This window comes from Marmota marmota, unplaced genomic scaffold (assembly GCF_001458135.2).
Source record: "Marmota marmota marmota unplaced genomic scaffold, marMar, whole genome shotgun sequence".
In the NCBI taxonomy this organism is placed as follows: Eukaryota; Metazoa; Chordata; class Mammalia; order Rodentia; family Sciuridae; genus Marmota; species Marmota marmota.
Genome location: NW_026000102.1, coordinates 1,360,436 through 1,376,309, shown reverse-complemented (window position 1 = coordinate 1,376,309; position 15,874 = coordinate 1,360,436).

The following is a 15,874-nucleotide window of genomic DNA, read 5'->3' as shown; positions in this document are numbered from 1 at the left end:
ATTCCACCATCCCTAACACCCTGCCTTAGTTTTTTTCCTCTGTACTGGGAATTGGACCCGGGGGTGCTGAGCCACTGAGCCATATCCCCAGCCCTTTTTGCTTTTTTTAATTTTGAGACAAGTTCTCCCTAAGTTGCCTCCCAAGTTGCTGGGATGAGAGGTGTGCACCACCTGATCCTGTGATCCTCCTGCCTTTTATTGGTGTAGTAGATGCACCGCACAATGTTTTATTGAAGTCGAAATTCACGTTAACGTAATAAACCCTTTTGAAGTCTAGAACTCTGTGGTACTTAGTGAATCTACAATGTTATACCACCCCCCTCTTGTTTCAGAACTCTTCGTCCCCACTGCAGGCACCAACCTGTTCTCTCCCTCCCCCTCCCCCAGCAACTGCTGTTCTTCTTACTGTCTCTCTGGATCTGCCAATTCTAGATATCTCATATAAATGGAATAATTCAATCCATCACCTTTTAAGCCTGGCTTTTTTAATGATCAAAGGTTCTCAAGGCTCATCCAAGTTGTAGCATCTATCAGTACTTCCTTCCTTTTTTAAGGCTGAATGATATTCCAGTCTATGTATATTCCAGTTGCTTTATCCACTCATCCATTGACGGACATGTGGGTTGTTGCCAGCTAGAAGAATAATGGGGCTATAAACATTCACACACAAGTTTCTGTGCAGACACAGTTCTCATTTCTGTTTGGGATGTCCCTAGGAATGAAAATGCTGGGTCATCTGGTAGTTCTGTTTGGCAATTGGAGGGACTGTTTGCCAAGCTGTTTCCATCATGACCACCCCGTTTGACATTCCCCAGCAGGAGACAAGGATTCCTGTTTCTCCACTCTCACCAGCAGTGTATGAGGGCTCTGATTTTCTATTTTTAAAAAACTACAGCCATCCTAATGAGTATGAAGTGATGTCGGGTGTTTTTTTTTTCTTGATTTTATTTTTTATTGATTTTTTTAAAGTAAACAATAGCGGAATGCATCACAATTCTTGTTACACACATAGAGCACGATTTTCATATCTCTGGTGGTATATAAAGTATGTTCACACCAATTCGTGTCTTCATACATGTGCTTTGGATAATGGTGTCCATCTCATTCCACCATCTTCCTAACCCCCTGCCTTAGTTTTTTCCCTCTGTACTGGGAATTGGACCCGGGGGTGCTGAGCCACTGAGCCACATCCCCAGCCCTTTTTGCTTTTTTTAAATTTTGAGACAAGTTCTCCCTAAGTTGCCTCCCAAATTGCTGGGATTAAAGGTGTGCACCCACCGCGCCCTGCTTTACACTGTTTTGATTACTGTCGCTTGTAGTAAGTCTTGAAATCAAAGAATGTAACCTTTTGTAGTGAGCTAAATTGGTCCCTCCAAAAAAACTCATAGGTTGACAGTCCTGGCCCTCAGAAACTCAGCATGTGGCTCTGTTTGGAGGTAAACCTTTTTGTGTGGGGGCATGTGGTGCTGGGGACTGAACCTGGGGCCTTGTGCATGGGAGGCAGGAGCTCTACCAACGAAGCTATACCCCCAGCCCTGGGGCCAGGGCTTTAAATGAGCAATTAAATTACAGTGAAGTCACTACAGTCAACCCTGATCCAATATGACTGGTGTTCTTACAAAAAAGAGGAAATTTGTACACAGACACACACTGAGGGATGACCATGACGCAAGGAGGAGAAGGTGGCATCTTCAAGCCGAGGAGAGAGACCTGGAAGAGACCAAACCTGCCCCAGCCCTGACCTTGTACCTCCAACTTCCAGAGCCTTGAGAAAAGACCCCTCCATCTTTGGCACTTCGTTGTGGGAACCCTAACCCATGAACTCAACCCTGAGCCTTTGCTTCTCTTTTCCAATGTCATTTTGGCTATTTGAATCCCTTCAATGCCCCTTAAGAGTTAGTGTTTCTGCCGTGAGCGCATGCAGTGGCTCACGTCTGTAATCCCAGCAGCCTGGGAGGCTGAGTCAGGATGATCGTGAGTTGAACTTGAGTTCAAAGCCAGCCTCAGCAAAAGTGAGGCGCTAAGCAACTCAGTGAGACTCTGTCTCTAATAAAATACAAAAAAATAGCGCTGGGGATGGGGCTCAGTGGTCAAGAGCCCCTGAGTTCAATTGCACCCCCCCCAAAAAAAAGTTAGCATTTCTTACCTGTGCCCCAAAAGACCTTTAGATTTTGTTGTTGTCATGGTCACTGGGGGAAGCCCGAGTCTGGATCATGCTCAGCAGGTGCTCTACCTCTCAGCTACACCCCTGCCCCAGGCCATTGGAATTGCCCTGAGTCTCTGGGTTGCTTTGGGGAGTACAGTCATCTTAACAATATTGTCTTCCCTTCTGTGATCATGAGATGTACTAGGGACTGAACTCAGAGGCACTCGGCCACTGAGCCCCATCCCCAGCCCTATTTTGTATTTTATTTAGAGACAGGGTCTCACTGAGCTGCTTAGTGCCTCACCATTGCTGAGGCTGGCTTTGAACTTGAGATCCTCCTGTCTCAGCCTCCTGAGCCGTTGGGATTCCACGCGTGCCCCACCGTGCCTGGCTGTTTTTCCACTTAAGTAATGTTTTTTCATAATGTTTTGTAGTTTTCAGTAGAAAAGTCTTTTGTCTCCTTGGCTAAATTTTTTCCCCAGGCGTCGGGATGTCGTCGGAAATAGGATTGTTTTCTTGATTTCCCTTTCAGATTCCTGATGTATAGCAACGCGACCAATTTCTGTGCATTGATCTCATCCCTTGAAACTTTGCTGAATTCATAACACACAATCTACAAGCAATAAAATTATAAATTTCATATAGCCAACGGATTCCCACAGAATGCTTTAGTTAATTGCGCTAAACTCACCTCTCTGGAGCCAACCTGTGGCTGTCACCAGCAACAGGTGTGGATCCGGCACGAACGTCATTGGTATTCTCCTCAACGTGAAAGAACAGGAGGCGAGACACACACCTGGGACCCTGGAGACCAAAGCTGTCCCCCTCCACCCAAGTCACAGGCTGCACTAACAAGATTCTACTCTCAAGCATCTTGATGCGGTTCCGAGAGACCCTTGCAAATGACTTGATGATGGGTCGTAGGGATATCCCCCAAGACCCCCCCATCCGCTCTTCAACGGGAAGAATCGCCTGGTGGTTTGCACCCTTAGACTTCTTTGCCTCAGAAATCCACACTCTGCTGACCCGCCTGGATTGTGCTATTGGACCCTATCCCAATCCTAACCAAACTTCTGCCTGGAAAGACCCTCCTTAAACCAAGATGCCACTCTCCACAGATTCTCACTGTGCCTTCCCACCTGGAGACACTGACAAGGCTCTGGCGACACAGCGTGGTCAGCCGCAGCTCAGATCTGCCTGGTCAACGGGTGGCGTGGCTGTCATTCAACAAGAGTTAAAACAAAACAAAACAAAACCCACAAAGACGTAGCTCAGAACTTCATGGGTTCATCACGGATGTAAGTGACACTTTGCTGAGTCAGAAGATGGTTTTCAAATCCTGGAAGGATCTTTCCTTAAGTTTTCGGGCTCCTTACAGTGTAATAGCAGCGGGCACAGCACACTTGGAAGTTTAATCTGCATTATCAGCCTCGTCCCAATTGCTTTCTTGCGTCTAGACAATCAGCAAAGCAATCAATCAAACCCTGATCTGTAGCATCGCCAATTTCTCTGGTGTAAATATTCCTCCCGTGGCCAGTTTCGAATTACAAACACGAGGTCGCTGAACTCAGCGTAGAGATGAGTGGTAACGTCCAGGAGCACGTCACTGGGTCCCCTTCCCATCAGACAGTACGATGGACCACTGATCCCCAAAGCAGGAACACACCGAATAAGGTAGAAAAATAAGTCAGAAGTGAGAGTTTATTGCTGTTCCTTTTAACATACCTTATTTGTCAGTTTACGTGCTTTAATATTTAATGACAGCTCTGCTTAACGACCAGCTTGCAAATGTGTGGAAACGTGAGGACTAGCCCTCACCAGCTGACCCCGTCGCTCTAGCACACCATCGGGATTGACTACAGAGTCCTGCTTGGAGACTTTTGGGGGTGACAGAAATGTTCTGTGTTTTAAACCTGGTGGTAGACTATATAAATTTGTCAAACTTTAAAACTAAGCATATAAAATGGTAAGTATTACTGTATATAAATTTTACTTCAATAAACTGGCAAAAAAAAAAAAAAAGAGGGCATTAGGTAACTTGCAAACTCTCTGGTCACCATATGTTTTGGCTTGGATCTCAAATATTCCCCCAAAGTCCCCCAGGCAGCCATGTCTGAAGGGGATGGAGCAGGAGGGCTCTGACCTCCTACGTGGAATGATCCAGTAATGAAGTCGTAGCTGGGAGGGTTGGAGGAGAGGGTTTTGTTATCAAGGTGTGCTCTCTCTGTTTCCTGGCTGCCAGGAGGTAAGCAGCTTTGCTCCGTCTCAGGTCTAAGACAATGGAGCCAGCCAACCATGGACTGAAACCTCTGAAACCATGAGCCAAAATAAACCTTTCCTCCTTTCAGGTTGTTTGCCTCAGGCATTTTGACATAGCAATGGAAAGACAACCCACCCCAGTCTCAGACTTGGAGGCTGGACTGGCACCCAGGGCTGCCCTAGTGGAAGGGCTTCTGCTGTGGTCACTGAGCACAGGCAAGGTGGCTCAACCCACCACAGTTGCCAGGGAGGCCCGTGCTGGGACCCCACCACTGTGGCCTCTGGCCATCTCCCCAGCCCCAAGCCTGCCCAGTGCCTCTGCCCAGTCGAAATCCTGTGTCTCTACCTGATTGGTGGAGGAACAGTCACATGGGCACTATAGCTGCAAGGGAGGCTGCGGAAGTGAGTTTCTGATTCCCACCTTAGGGGAGTGGGCTCCCCATGTGGGAGATGCCTCAAATCTAGGAAGAAGGTATGACGCCCACTATACACACGCCTGTGTAAATTAATGCTGCAGAAAGCAACGCTTACCCCACACAGGAAATGTGGTGTCTTCTGTTCTATTCTCCCTATTTTACTCTCTGTCTTCCGTATTGGCCATCAGCCATCAGCCATCATATTGATTTTGTGACCTGTCAGCGAGTCACAGCCCACACTTTGAAATTCTCAGATTCTAGGGTTAGAGCAATGGGATGAGAATCCGAGGTGGCTCTGGGGGGCCTTGACCACCAACTGCCGGGTGGGGCCTTGCCCTGTAGGTTCCTGAGTCCAGAGGCCACTGTGGAGTGGTGATCTGAAAGGACTGACAGGTGCCATTTATCAATATTTAAAGTGCGCTTTGACCCAGCAGTTCCACCTCTAGGGATGTAGCCCAGAGAGATTCTAGCTCAGAGGGGCCCGAGGGGGACGTCTGCCCAGTGCTGCTCTTCCTGGAAAAATCAGAGCAACTCAGTGTGGAGCCCAAGCATCTTCAAAAGAACGGACTTGGGCTCTGTTTGGGAGACATCTCAGGGGCACTGGGAGGGGAGTCAAGATCAAGCCCAGGGTCAGAAGTGTGGTTCCCTTTTAGTCTTGGATAAAGCTCACCTTTCCATACTTTCGTGTCATGAGGAAGTCCTGGAGATGGGCGGTGGCGATGGCCGCGCAGCAGGGTGAAGATGCTAACGCCACAGAACTGCCTTCCTTGTACTGAGTGTTTGTTTTGCAGTACTAGGGGTGGAACCCAGGGCCTCACACAGGGCAGGCAAGTGCTCCACTGCTGAGCCCCAGCCCCAGCCCTTTTCATTTATTTGAGACAGGGTCTTATTAAGTAGGTCAGGCTGGCCTCGAACTTTCAATCCTCCTGCCTCAGCCTCCTAAATACCTGGGATTATGAACATGTGCCATCACACCAGCTGTGTTATATGTGTGTGTATATTTATTTTATATTATATGTATTTTAGTGTAAACACAGACACACACACACACACACAGATACAGACACACACGATTTAGGCAGCCTACTGCAAACTTGAAAGTGCTGGCCATGGCAAGGGAAGGTATTAGGGGTCAGGGCAGATAAAGGGGGCTTTTCACATTCTGCTGTCTTATGTTTCTGTATGAATTATAGTTTTTGCAATGAGCACTTTTTCTCACATGACTGACATGATTTTTAAAACCTGACTTAAAAATTATATATGTGTATATATGTATGTGTGTGTCTATGTGTGTGTGTCTATGTGTGTGTGTGTGTCTATGCGTGTGTATGTGTGTCTGTGTGTATGTGTGTGTGTATGTGTGTGTGAGTGTGTGTGTGTGAGGGGGGGTTCAAACTGGCCCCAGGAGTAAAGAGCATTAGAAGGTGGGTGTGAGGGAGGGGTTAGGTCTGGGGGGACAGGGCCTGTGGCTCTGTGCTACCCGCTGGATCCAGTGCTGGCGGGTAGGGGTGGGGGTCTTAGTAGCCCACTGGGAGGGGTGCTGTGGTCCTCTGCAGTGAACACGGCAGCTCTGGGAACCCAGAGAAGGTGACTCATCCCACCAGAGCACCCAGGAGGCTTCCTGGAAGAAGCGGCTAGAGCCGGGTGTGGAACGTGAGCAGGAGGCTGGGAAGGAGGCTGAGTAGCCCCGGCCTCAACGCCTGCTGCCGGGAGGACCAGGCCCCCTCTGCCCCCAGAGCCTGGACCCCCGAGCCCCCCCAGGGCTGCAGGTGGAGGAGGGAGAGTCGGGCTGGGTGGGGGCTGATCCCCCAACACCCTGTGGCTCCTGCCCTGCCCCCACCCCGACCATCTATTGCACTTTGGGAGCAGTTCTGAGTCACCTTCCCGGTGGCTGTCCTTACCTTTTAGGGACTGGTGGCTGCAGAACCTCCAGATGCCACACTGGGCGGGGTGGGGGTTGGGGAGCAGGGAACAGACAGCCTCAGCTGCCTCTCCTCCGCCCACCGGCCCAGCTTCCAAGGGAAAGGAAAACATCTCCCCTGCAAGCGCCCCGACCCTCCTCGCATCTGGTTCCCATTGGCCCCGTTTGGTCTCAGTCGTCCCACTTCCTGCTGCCATCTCTGGGCGCCCCAAACAGCCCCCAGCTGTGGGAACAGGCCCCACCCTCAGCCTTCAGCAGGTCCTGCCCAGCAGACCCCCGACAGCCTTGTGGGCCTCCCCACGGCCCCCCATGAATGTGACGGGTCATCTCCCAGCCCCCCAATGTGTCTGCAGATCTTTACTGTGGGATGTCCACCATAGCGTTCCAGTTCCCATCTAGACCCTGTCCAGACTTTCAGAAACCCCACTCTTCCCTACGCCTTGTCCCCAGTTCCTTGGAAGGGCACTTTTGTGCATCAGGATCTGTGCTGGGCTCCTCCGCCTCCCACCAACCCTCCCCCCCAGGTCCTTGGTAAGAGTCAGCCAGGAAGCTGTGCCCTGGGAGACGGGATTGGGGGCGGGAGGAGGTGGGGGGCTTACCCAGAGGGTGTTTCTCTTCAAAGAAGAAGGTCCCAAAGCCACTTCCAGGGTTTACAGGATCTCAGGGACCAAGCTGGAATAGGGTGGGGTGGAGATGTCAGGGGACCAAGAGACGATGGAGGAGATGGGAGAGTCCGAGCCCAGGTGTCTACCTGCCCAGACAGACCCAGAGGAATGACTTGGAAGGGAAGAGCGTCACCTGTGCTCCTGTCTTGGTGCAGGGGCTTGGGAGCTGCTGGGTGCTGGGGCAGCTCTCTCCAGCCCAGGATGGCACCTTCAGCCCTGCTGACAGCCACAGCCAGACGCGGTGACACGCACTCTCTAGCACCCGCCTGGCGTGGCCACTGCTCCTTCCCATGGGGCCCTTAGCCTAGACCAAGCCATTCTACTGCAGTGAAGTGTGTCCACTCCTGTGACCCTCATGGCAGGCCTGTGAGCAGCCGCTCAGTCAGTGTGAGCTTGTTACCATTGTCCCCCTTTTACAGGTGAGAAAATTGAGGCGTAAAGAGAAACCCAAGGTCTCACAGCTGGTGAGGGATAAAGCCAGGATCTGGGCCCAGGAGCCTCTTGGCATCCCCAACCCCTGCTGTCCTCGTCCTCTGGATATCTGGGGTCTCTGATTCCATCATTCCTCTCCCCAGCATTGGACTAGACTCTGGGCTGGGAACCCCTTGAAGGTGGGAACAGGGACAGGGTTCTCCTGTGTCTCACTGGTGGCCAGCACTGGACATTCCTTCACGCATTCAGCCCACAGGTTTCTGTGGAGCACCTCCTGGGGGCCGTGCACTCTGAGCCTCAGGCTCCTCATCCACAAAGTGGGGACATTGTCTGGAAGGGAAGACCCACAGAAATAGAGCAGGCCATGCACGCACGTCATCTTAAACTTCTTTGCGGTGACATTTAAAGGGATTAAAAAACAGGTGGAATTAATTTTAATGATGTTCTTTTTTAACCCAATAGCACCAAAATGATATCATCTCATCATGTCATCAGTGCAGAAACAGTGAACGCGCTAGGTTCCGTCAATTGGTATGGAGTCTGAGAAATCCACGCGTGTTTACCCTCAGCACACACATCCAGCGACCAGCCCTGCCCGCTCCGTGGCCACGTGTGGCCCTTGTACCTGCAGTGTGGCTGCAGGCTGGAAGGCTCCGTCAGGGGAGTGTGAGTGGGAAGGGTGGCCGTGAGGGGGTCTCAGCCCCCTCCTATCCTTCCTCTCAGTCCTACCAAGAGTCTCCTGTGCACTGAAAAAAGAAAAAAATATGCATCTCTCCAGGGGGAAAAACTATATTATTCCAAGTAGCCGAACTTGAATTTAAAAAAAAAAAAAAAAAAAAAGTCTCCTGCACGGCCAGGAGTCAGGGCCCTTGGGGCCCCTGGGACCAGGATGAGGCGCCGCTGGTTTTCTGGGGGGGAGGAGGAGAGGGGAAGAGCAGGCTGGGGCCGTGAGGAGGGAGCTGCCGCCTGGCACGGGGACAGGGTTTGTTTGCACCTCTTTGAAGCTGGGAGATGAAAGCCGGGCCCACATGGCCTGCCTTTGATTCTCTCCTCCCTGGGCCCCGCACAGCTGCAGCCGGCCAGCGCCCAGCCTGCACTGCCCGGGGGGCCGAAGTGGCCCCAGGCCAAGGGTGTTTCTCCCCTGGGTGGCTGTGGGTAAGTGGAGGAAGCACCCTGGGCCCAGAGGTTTCTGCTTCCCACAGACACACCCAAAAGGGACCAAAGAGGGCAGGTGTGACATGTGAGCCTGGGAGGAAGCCGTCCTGTGGCCCTCCTGCCAACGCCTGAGCTCCGCCACTCGATGTCGGAGTGTGGTGGCACGGTGGGGGACCCTCCCCTCTCTGAGCCTCTTCACCTGGGCTGATCTCCAGCGGGGGCCTGCTGCGTGCCAGGCCTTGTTCTATTGGCCGCCAGTGTGCGGCCTGGCAGGGTAGGACAGAGGCCACCTCAGCCCGTGTCACGTCCTCGGCACCATCTTCGTGGCGACCTCTGGTCTCTTAACCGCTCCCAGGCTGGGAGGAAACAGAGCCACTGCTGCAAGGCAGCCCACCCCAGGACCTGTCCCTCAGGGGCCTGACCTGACATGGGCAGGGGGTTGGGAAAGGTCAGACCGTTGACCTCTACGGCCTGAGCTACCACTTTCAGAGGTGGCATGCTTGGGGCCCCAAGCCATAAGCAACTGGAGACGGAGCTTTGGGCCAGCAGGAGGTGAGGGCAGCTGCTTCACTGGGGCAAGGCCTCTGCGACCCCAGAGCCCTGACCAAACAGCCTTGTTCTACCCCCGGGCCACTCAGGATGCGGGGAGGGAGGGTCGGGGGGCACGCAAAGGCGCCTCTGTACCCCAGGACCTCTCCCTGTGGACCTCGTGCTGCCTCCCAGAGAGAAGGGGGGACAGATGGCAAAGCCAGGATCACGACAGAGGTAAAGGGCTCGTGATTGGGCTCTCTCCAGGTGTGTCTCTGTCCCTTGCATCACTGCGTTCAGGTCAGGGCCTTGTCCCCATTTCATAGATGGGGAGAGTGGGGCTCAGAGCCAAGAGCACACTCGCCCATGGTCCCAGAGTCAGAGACAGCACAGCCAGGGCTGTGCCTCGGGGATCCCAGCGGCCCCAGCCGTTTCCCCCAAAGTCTGAAGGTGTAGGGCCAAGAAGCCTGTCCTGGAGGAGGTCCGTGAGCCAGAGGAACAGTGGCCTCAGAGATGGGTGGATGGGGTGGAATCTCACCAACCCGGTGACCTCGGGCTCTCACCTGGCCTCTCAACCCTGGTCTTCTCAACCAGGGAAGGGGGACCCAGTAACCAAGGACGTCAGCCTTTTCTTCTTATTTGAATGGTCCCAGATCTGTTTTGTTTTTAGGAGGCCAGGCAGAGGGGACGGCATGTCCAGCTCACAGTGCCATGGGTATCTCTGCAAGGGAAGAAGAAATACCAAGCAGATGGCACAGGCCAGGAGGCGTGGCCCAGGTGTGGGGAACCTCAGCCTGCAGGTGTCTGAGGGGCACTGTTGGGGCAAAGACCACCCACCATCTGCCAGGGGGCACCGAGGGAAGGCCTGGAATCGGGGTGCCGGCCGGGGGCTGGCCCAGGTGAGCTCAGGGCCCGCGTGCCGGACGCTGGAGGGAGGAGAGGGAGGCCGTCCTGTCCACCAGGGCCGCTGCCGAGCCTGGAGGCCACATTGCCGCCTCCCGGCCGCAGTCCGCAGCCCACAGCCCACAGCTGGCTGGTGTAAAACACACATGTTTTGACTGAAGCGCTCCCGCACCTCCCGAAACGCCGACATTAAAGGGAGCCCAGCTTTGTAAAACTGAAACTGTAAAACGCTTCTGAAACCCAGCCCGGGGGATTAAAGAGACCACATGAAAAGGACTCGGGACGACCTGGACGCTGACTTCCTGTTCAGAAGTTCGCTCAACATGTGCCTCCCACCCGGGCTGGGGGCTGGCGCGAGGAGGAGGAGGCGGGAGGAAGGCCGGGGCCAGCCCGGCCCTGGGGGCCTCCGGAAGTCCAGAGCGTGGCCAGAGCGCCTGGCCCGGCCACCCTGAGCATGGCCCTCCGAGGCCTCTGACCTCTGGAGGCTCAAAGGAGAAGGTTGGATGTTGACCTTGGCCTTGGGACCCCGCCCTGTAGTACATATGGGTCAGGTGAGAAGGAGGCCACAGCCACCGACACCTTCCTCTGCCACCTCTGCCAGTCGCTGTGCCTTTCCCATCACGGTCCTCTCGGGTCCTGGATGTTGGAGAGATGGGAAGCTCCTGGAGACCCTCAGCTCCCTGTGGCTCAGAGCCTCCCCAGCCAGCTCAGCAGCCTGGGGTTCAAATCCCAGCGTGGCCACTTCCCAACTGTGAGTCCCCCTCCAGGACCCTAAACACCCGCTCCACAAGGTGCCTGGGGGAAGCACCCGCAAAGCACCTGATGGGGCTCAGTGAGTGGCAGCTGCCACCATCTGCCCCACATGTGTAAGACAGGGACACTGAAGCCAGCATCCAAGCTGGAGAAAGAGAAAGAGGAAGGTGGTCCTTTCTCTGCCCTCTCAAGGTTAGGTCCGAGTTCTCCCCCGGGATCCATCTTGCTCTGTGTCTTTGCCCAAGTCACAACCACTGTCCAGGCTCAAGACCTTGGTTCTTGGGAAGGGAAGAGGGGACGGGCTGCATCAGAGAAACCTCTGGCTCAGATGCTCCAGTTTGGGGCCAGGGGAGTCAAGAGAAGTCACAGCCAGAAGCCCTGGGAAGTGTTAAGTGGCGCTTGCTGCTATGACTGAGGAGGAGGTTCCTGTGGACCACTGTCCAGGGCTGTGGACACGGGAGGCCCTGTCCGTGAACACACACCCCGTGCACACTGCCACATGGATACACATCACACCCCCACATCCCACACGCGTCACACAAACACAGACAGGCTTACAAACACACACACACATACACACACACGCCACCGGCCACTTGGTGGCCACCCCCACCCCCAGCTTCATTACAGCCCTCCCTCCGTTATATAAACTCGCCATGCCCTCCAGTGTCCCCTGCAATCACTTACCTAATATTAGGATATTAAAAAATATGGCAAGATTTTAAGAGACTTATTAAAATGCAATTAGCAGCGTGTACGACTTAAGCAGGAGATTATTTTTAAAAATGACTTGATTGTGCAGAATACCACGCACCTTCCCGAGGCCGTAAACCTGCCAATCACGCACATCCTCAAATGGGGAGGTTTCCTCGCTTTCTCTTTGTCCTTCAGGATTTTCTCCTGCCCCCAGTGGCCACGAAGGCTGTGGCCCCCCACCCAAAAAAACCTCCCCCCACACACATCATGCTCCCTGAGACCCCTCAAGAGGCCCCTCAAGAGGCCCCTCAAGAGGAAGCCAAGTTTTTAATCAGGTCCGAAGCAAAGGCTGGAGTAACTTGAGAAAATGGCCAGAGGGTGGCCAAGGATAGAGAAGCCCCCAGCCCCTCATTCCCCATCCGCATTATGGTTTGGATTGGGCAGAGGCTGCCACTAGACTAAAGATGGCAGACTGTCCCCTGCCGTGCAGGGGTTGGGGATGGGAAGGGCTGAAAGGAGGAAGAAGAGGTCCTAGGCAAGGTGTTACTGCTGAGATTCTCTGAGGGTTGCATCCCAGAGACCCCCACTCCAAAGCCCCCCAACAGTGCCCACTGGACAGGCTGGAACTATATGTTATGCTGCCCCCTGCTGCCCATTCTTTGCACTGCAGCTCTGCTCCTAGGACCTGTTGGCCCAGTGAAAGAATTGGCACCGGCAGGCTGTAGGTCCTTTCACAGCTGGGTGACCCTAATCGAGGACCCCAGGATCTTCCATGGCTCTAACCTGCAGAGAACCATGCATGTGGAAATGCAGGGGTTGTGGCTGGCCGTCACCTCCCAAGCGGCCCCGCCCTGGCTGAAGGAGTTTATCAAACGTGCTTGCTTCTTCCTGGCATTAGGCTCCCCCTGGCACTTTTATTCCAGCCATAAAAAGACTATTTCATTGAGAAATAAAGTCCCATCTCCCTGACGTGTAACTCCTTTCAGAGCTCTTACTCAACTGCCAGGCAAGATTGATTATTCCAGGATGCTCTTTCCAATGATTACAACCAGAAACCAGGGAGAGAACAGAGAGAGCTGGAAGGGGGATTTCCCTTCTGGCCAATATTCATTTATGCCTTTGACCTAAGGAGCCCCTGAAACCTTGGGTGTCTGGGAGAGAACCCTTACCTTAGAGTGAGAAGGCCAGGGTTTGATCCCTGGAGCTGCCAGGTGCTAGCTGTGTGACCTGGGCAAGGCCCTGAGCCTCAGCTTTCTCATCTGTAAAATGGGAAGAGCAATTCCTTTCTTCCTCAATGGAATCATGCTAGATGCAATGAACACATCGCGTGGCGATTCATTGGAAGCTGAATGAATGCCAAGCACTGCCTTCACATGAACACAGGGGACTTCTCTGACTTGGCGGAGGGGGGTGCCCATCACACTTTCCCAGGCAGAGATTCTTAGCTTTCTGCAATGCTGCATCAGAAGCCCCCGGAGGGCTTATTAAAGTGCAGATCACCAGGTCCCTTCCCCTGAGTTTCTGGACAGGGTTGGGGCCCAAGAATTTGCATTTTTGAAGTGACCACCCCCAGAACACCAGGCAAGCACTCCATGACTGAGCTCCATCCCCAGCTCAAGAGTTTGCATTTCTAACAAGTTCTCAGGGGAGGGGCTAAGGCCTCTGGTCTGGTTGGGGAGGGGGGGTCTCCACTATGAGGACTACTATTGTTGGGGCTTTAAGATCTGAGCTGTAGGACGGCCCAGCCTACACCGCGGGAGAGGAACCAGGAAGAGGACAGAGGACACAGGAGCAAAGCAGGACTGGGTTTCTCCTGGCTTACGTCCACACTACTGTCCCATGTCGTCCTCTCCACTGTCCTGGTCTGGTGTCGCTGGAAGCCCCCAGCCCCAGGGACAAGACCTACGAGCAGCAGAGGCATGGGGAGGTGGGAAAGGCTGGACTGGGAGGGATGATGTTTCCTTAGGAGCGAGGTGTCCTCCCTGAGTCACAGTGAGGCTTCAGGCTATCCCCAAGGGGTGATGCCACATATCCTAGGTCCTGGTCCCTGGCCATCCTGTTTCCAAGCATCCTGAGGCTGAATCCAGGCTCAGAAAGTGAACCCACTTGCTCAAGGTCACTTGGCATGGGCGAGGCTGGTCTGGTCTCCTGACACCTGCAAGAAGCTCTTCCCTCCATGCCGCCTCTCTGGTTACACAGTGATTTGGAGAATTACTGAGTTGATGACTACAATTCCAGTTTAAGTAAGATTCAAATACCCAACAGAGACTTCCAGCTGAGGCTGAAAGGGTACGCTGTGATGTGAAGTCTGTCGTGGGAAACATCTAAAATCAGGGGATTCAGACCTTCGACAAAGAAAGAACAGTGAACCTGGTGTCCTGAGAAATGAAAGCAGGCTTGGTGCTCTGGAGGTACTAAACCTAGCAGGGCAGGACAGATCACTGGACGCGTCCTTGTCTCCCAGCTGCTGAGGGTGGAGTCCAATCACCCGGGACAGCCCAGGCTGCCTGAGATCCCACCCAGCGGCTGCTAAAGCAGAGAGAGCAGCACTGCGGGCTTGCACTGTTCACAGCAGCATCCTGGGAGGGCTCGAGAGGAAACTGGACACCCCCAAGGCAGAGACAACATTTGTGCACATGCCTGCACAGCCCGGGAATGGGGCACAGGTGCCACCCGAGTCACAGAGGTGGGGTTGCCCCATCTTGGGGAAGATCAGGAGCCCTCCCCAGAGCACTTTCTAATTAAACATGACTGTCCCACTTCTGAGAGGCACAGAGCCAAGCAAAGGGAAGGAAGAGACATAAGGGTGCTTATTCCAGATGCTCATTCCTGCCCGTAAGAGTGCCCAGACCTGCCCCGCCTTGCAAATCACCCCCCTGGTACGGCCAGGAAGAGCCGGTGATTTCATGGACTCCACTCCCGTTATGGAGGCTCAGCGTGGTCGAACACAGGGAGGACTTTGGAAAGGACCGGCCATCCTTTACAAGACTTCTTTGTGTGCATGCACCCCTGCTTGATAATGCCCCAAAGGTGGTGGCCCTGCGGGGATGGGCAAGGGGTGGGTGGAGGAGGAGACGGAGAGACAGGAGGAAACAGTGACTCGTGGTGGAAATACCAGGGCCAAGGTTCAGGGGGAAGACGCATCTGCCCCAGCATGCACAGCAGCCCTCCCTGACGTCATCAGGACGCAGGAGTGAGAGGCTCAGAGCGTAAGAGGGGCCGTGAGTCACCTTCCCTTCCACTGGGGCAGGTGGGCCCTGAACCAGCCCCCCCACTCCCCAGCCCTCCTGCCGCTGCTCTCGTCCCGCTGATGCCACCCTCCAGCCACAGCTGGCTCTGCAAAGCGTCCTCCCTAGGCTGCTGCTCTGCCCAAAGTCCCCTCCCTGTTAGACTGCCCACCCGGGCCAGCATGAAACCCGTGCTCCTGTCCCCCAGCGCGCTCTGCTTTGATGGCTCTCTTTCTGTCCCTCCTCCTCCAGGCCCTGGCGCTGCCCGGATGCCCACCCCAGCTCTTCTGAGGTTGCCTCCTTACCTCCTCCCGGGGACCGCTCTGACCTTCCCACCCAAGCAGCCGCCCGCCTGGTTCTCTCCGGAGCACTCAGCATTATCTGGAACTGTCCACATGTATTTATCGCTGGTCTCCAGTCCCCCGCACGCACACACTAGAACATTCCCTGTCGGACAACATTCCCTCCCCACAGCTGGAAAGGCGCCTGGCAGAGGAGCTGCTCTGGAAACGTGTGTTGAGAGATGGGGTCCCGGGCACGCACCGTGGAGGGCAACGGGGAGCCACCAACACGCGCCCCTGCTTCCCCCTGGGCTCTAACCACTGGCCCCCCCAGCGCCTGCAGGCTTGCTGGCCCCAGAGCCCCGGGCTCCTGTGAGCTGATGCAGGCCCCAGGGAGGCCGGCCACACAGCCAGGCATCCAGGAGTATCTGGAGGCCGGGGCCTCTCCTGCTGGCTTCCCTCTGGGTGTCAGGCTTGCCCTGTGTGGGGGCC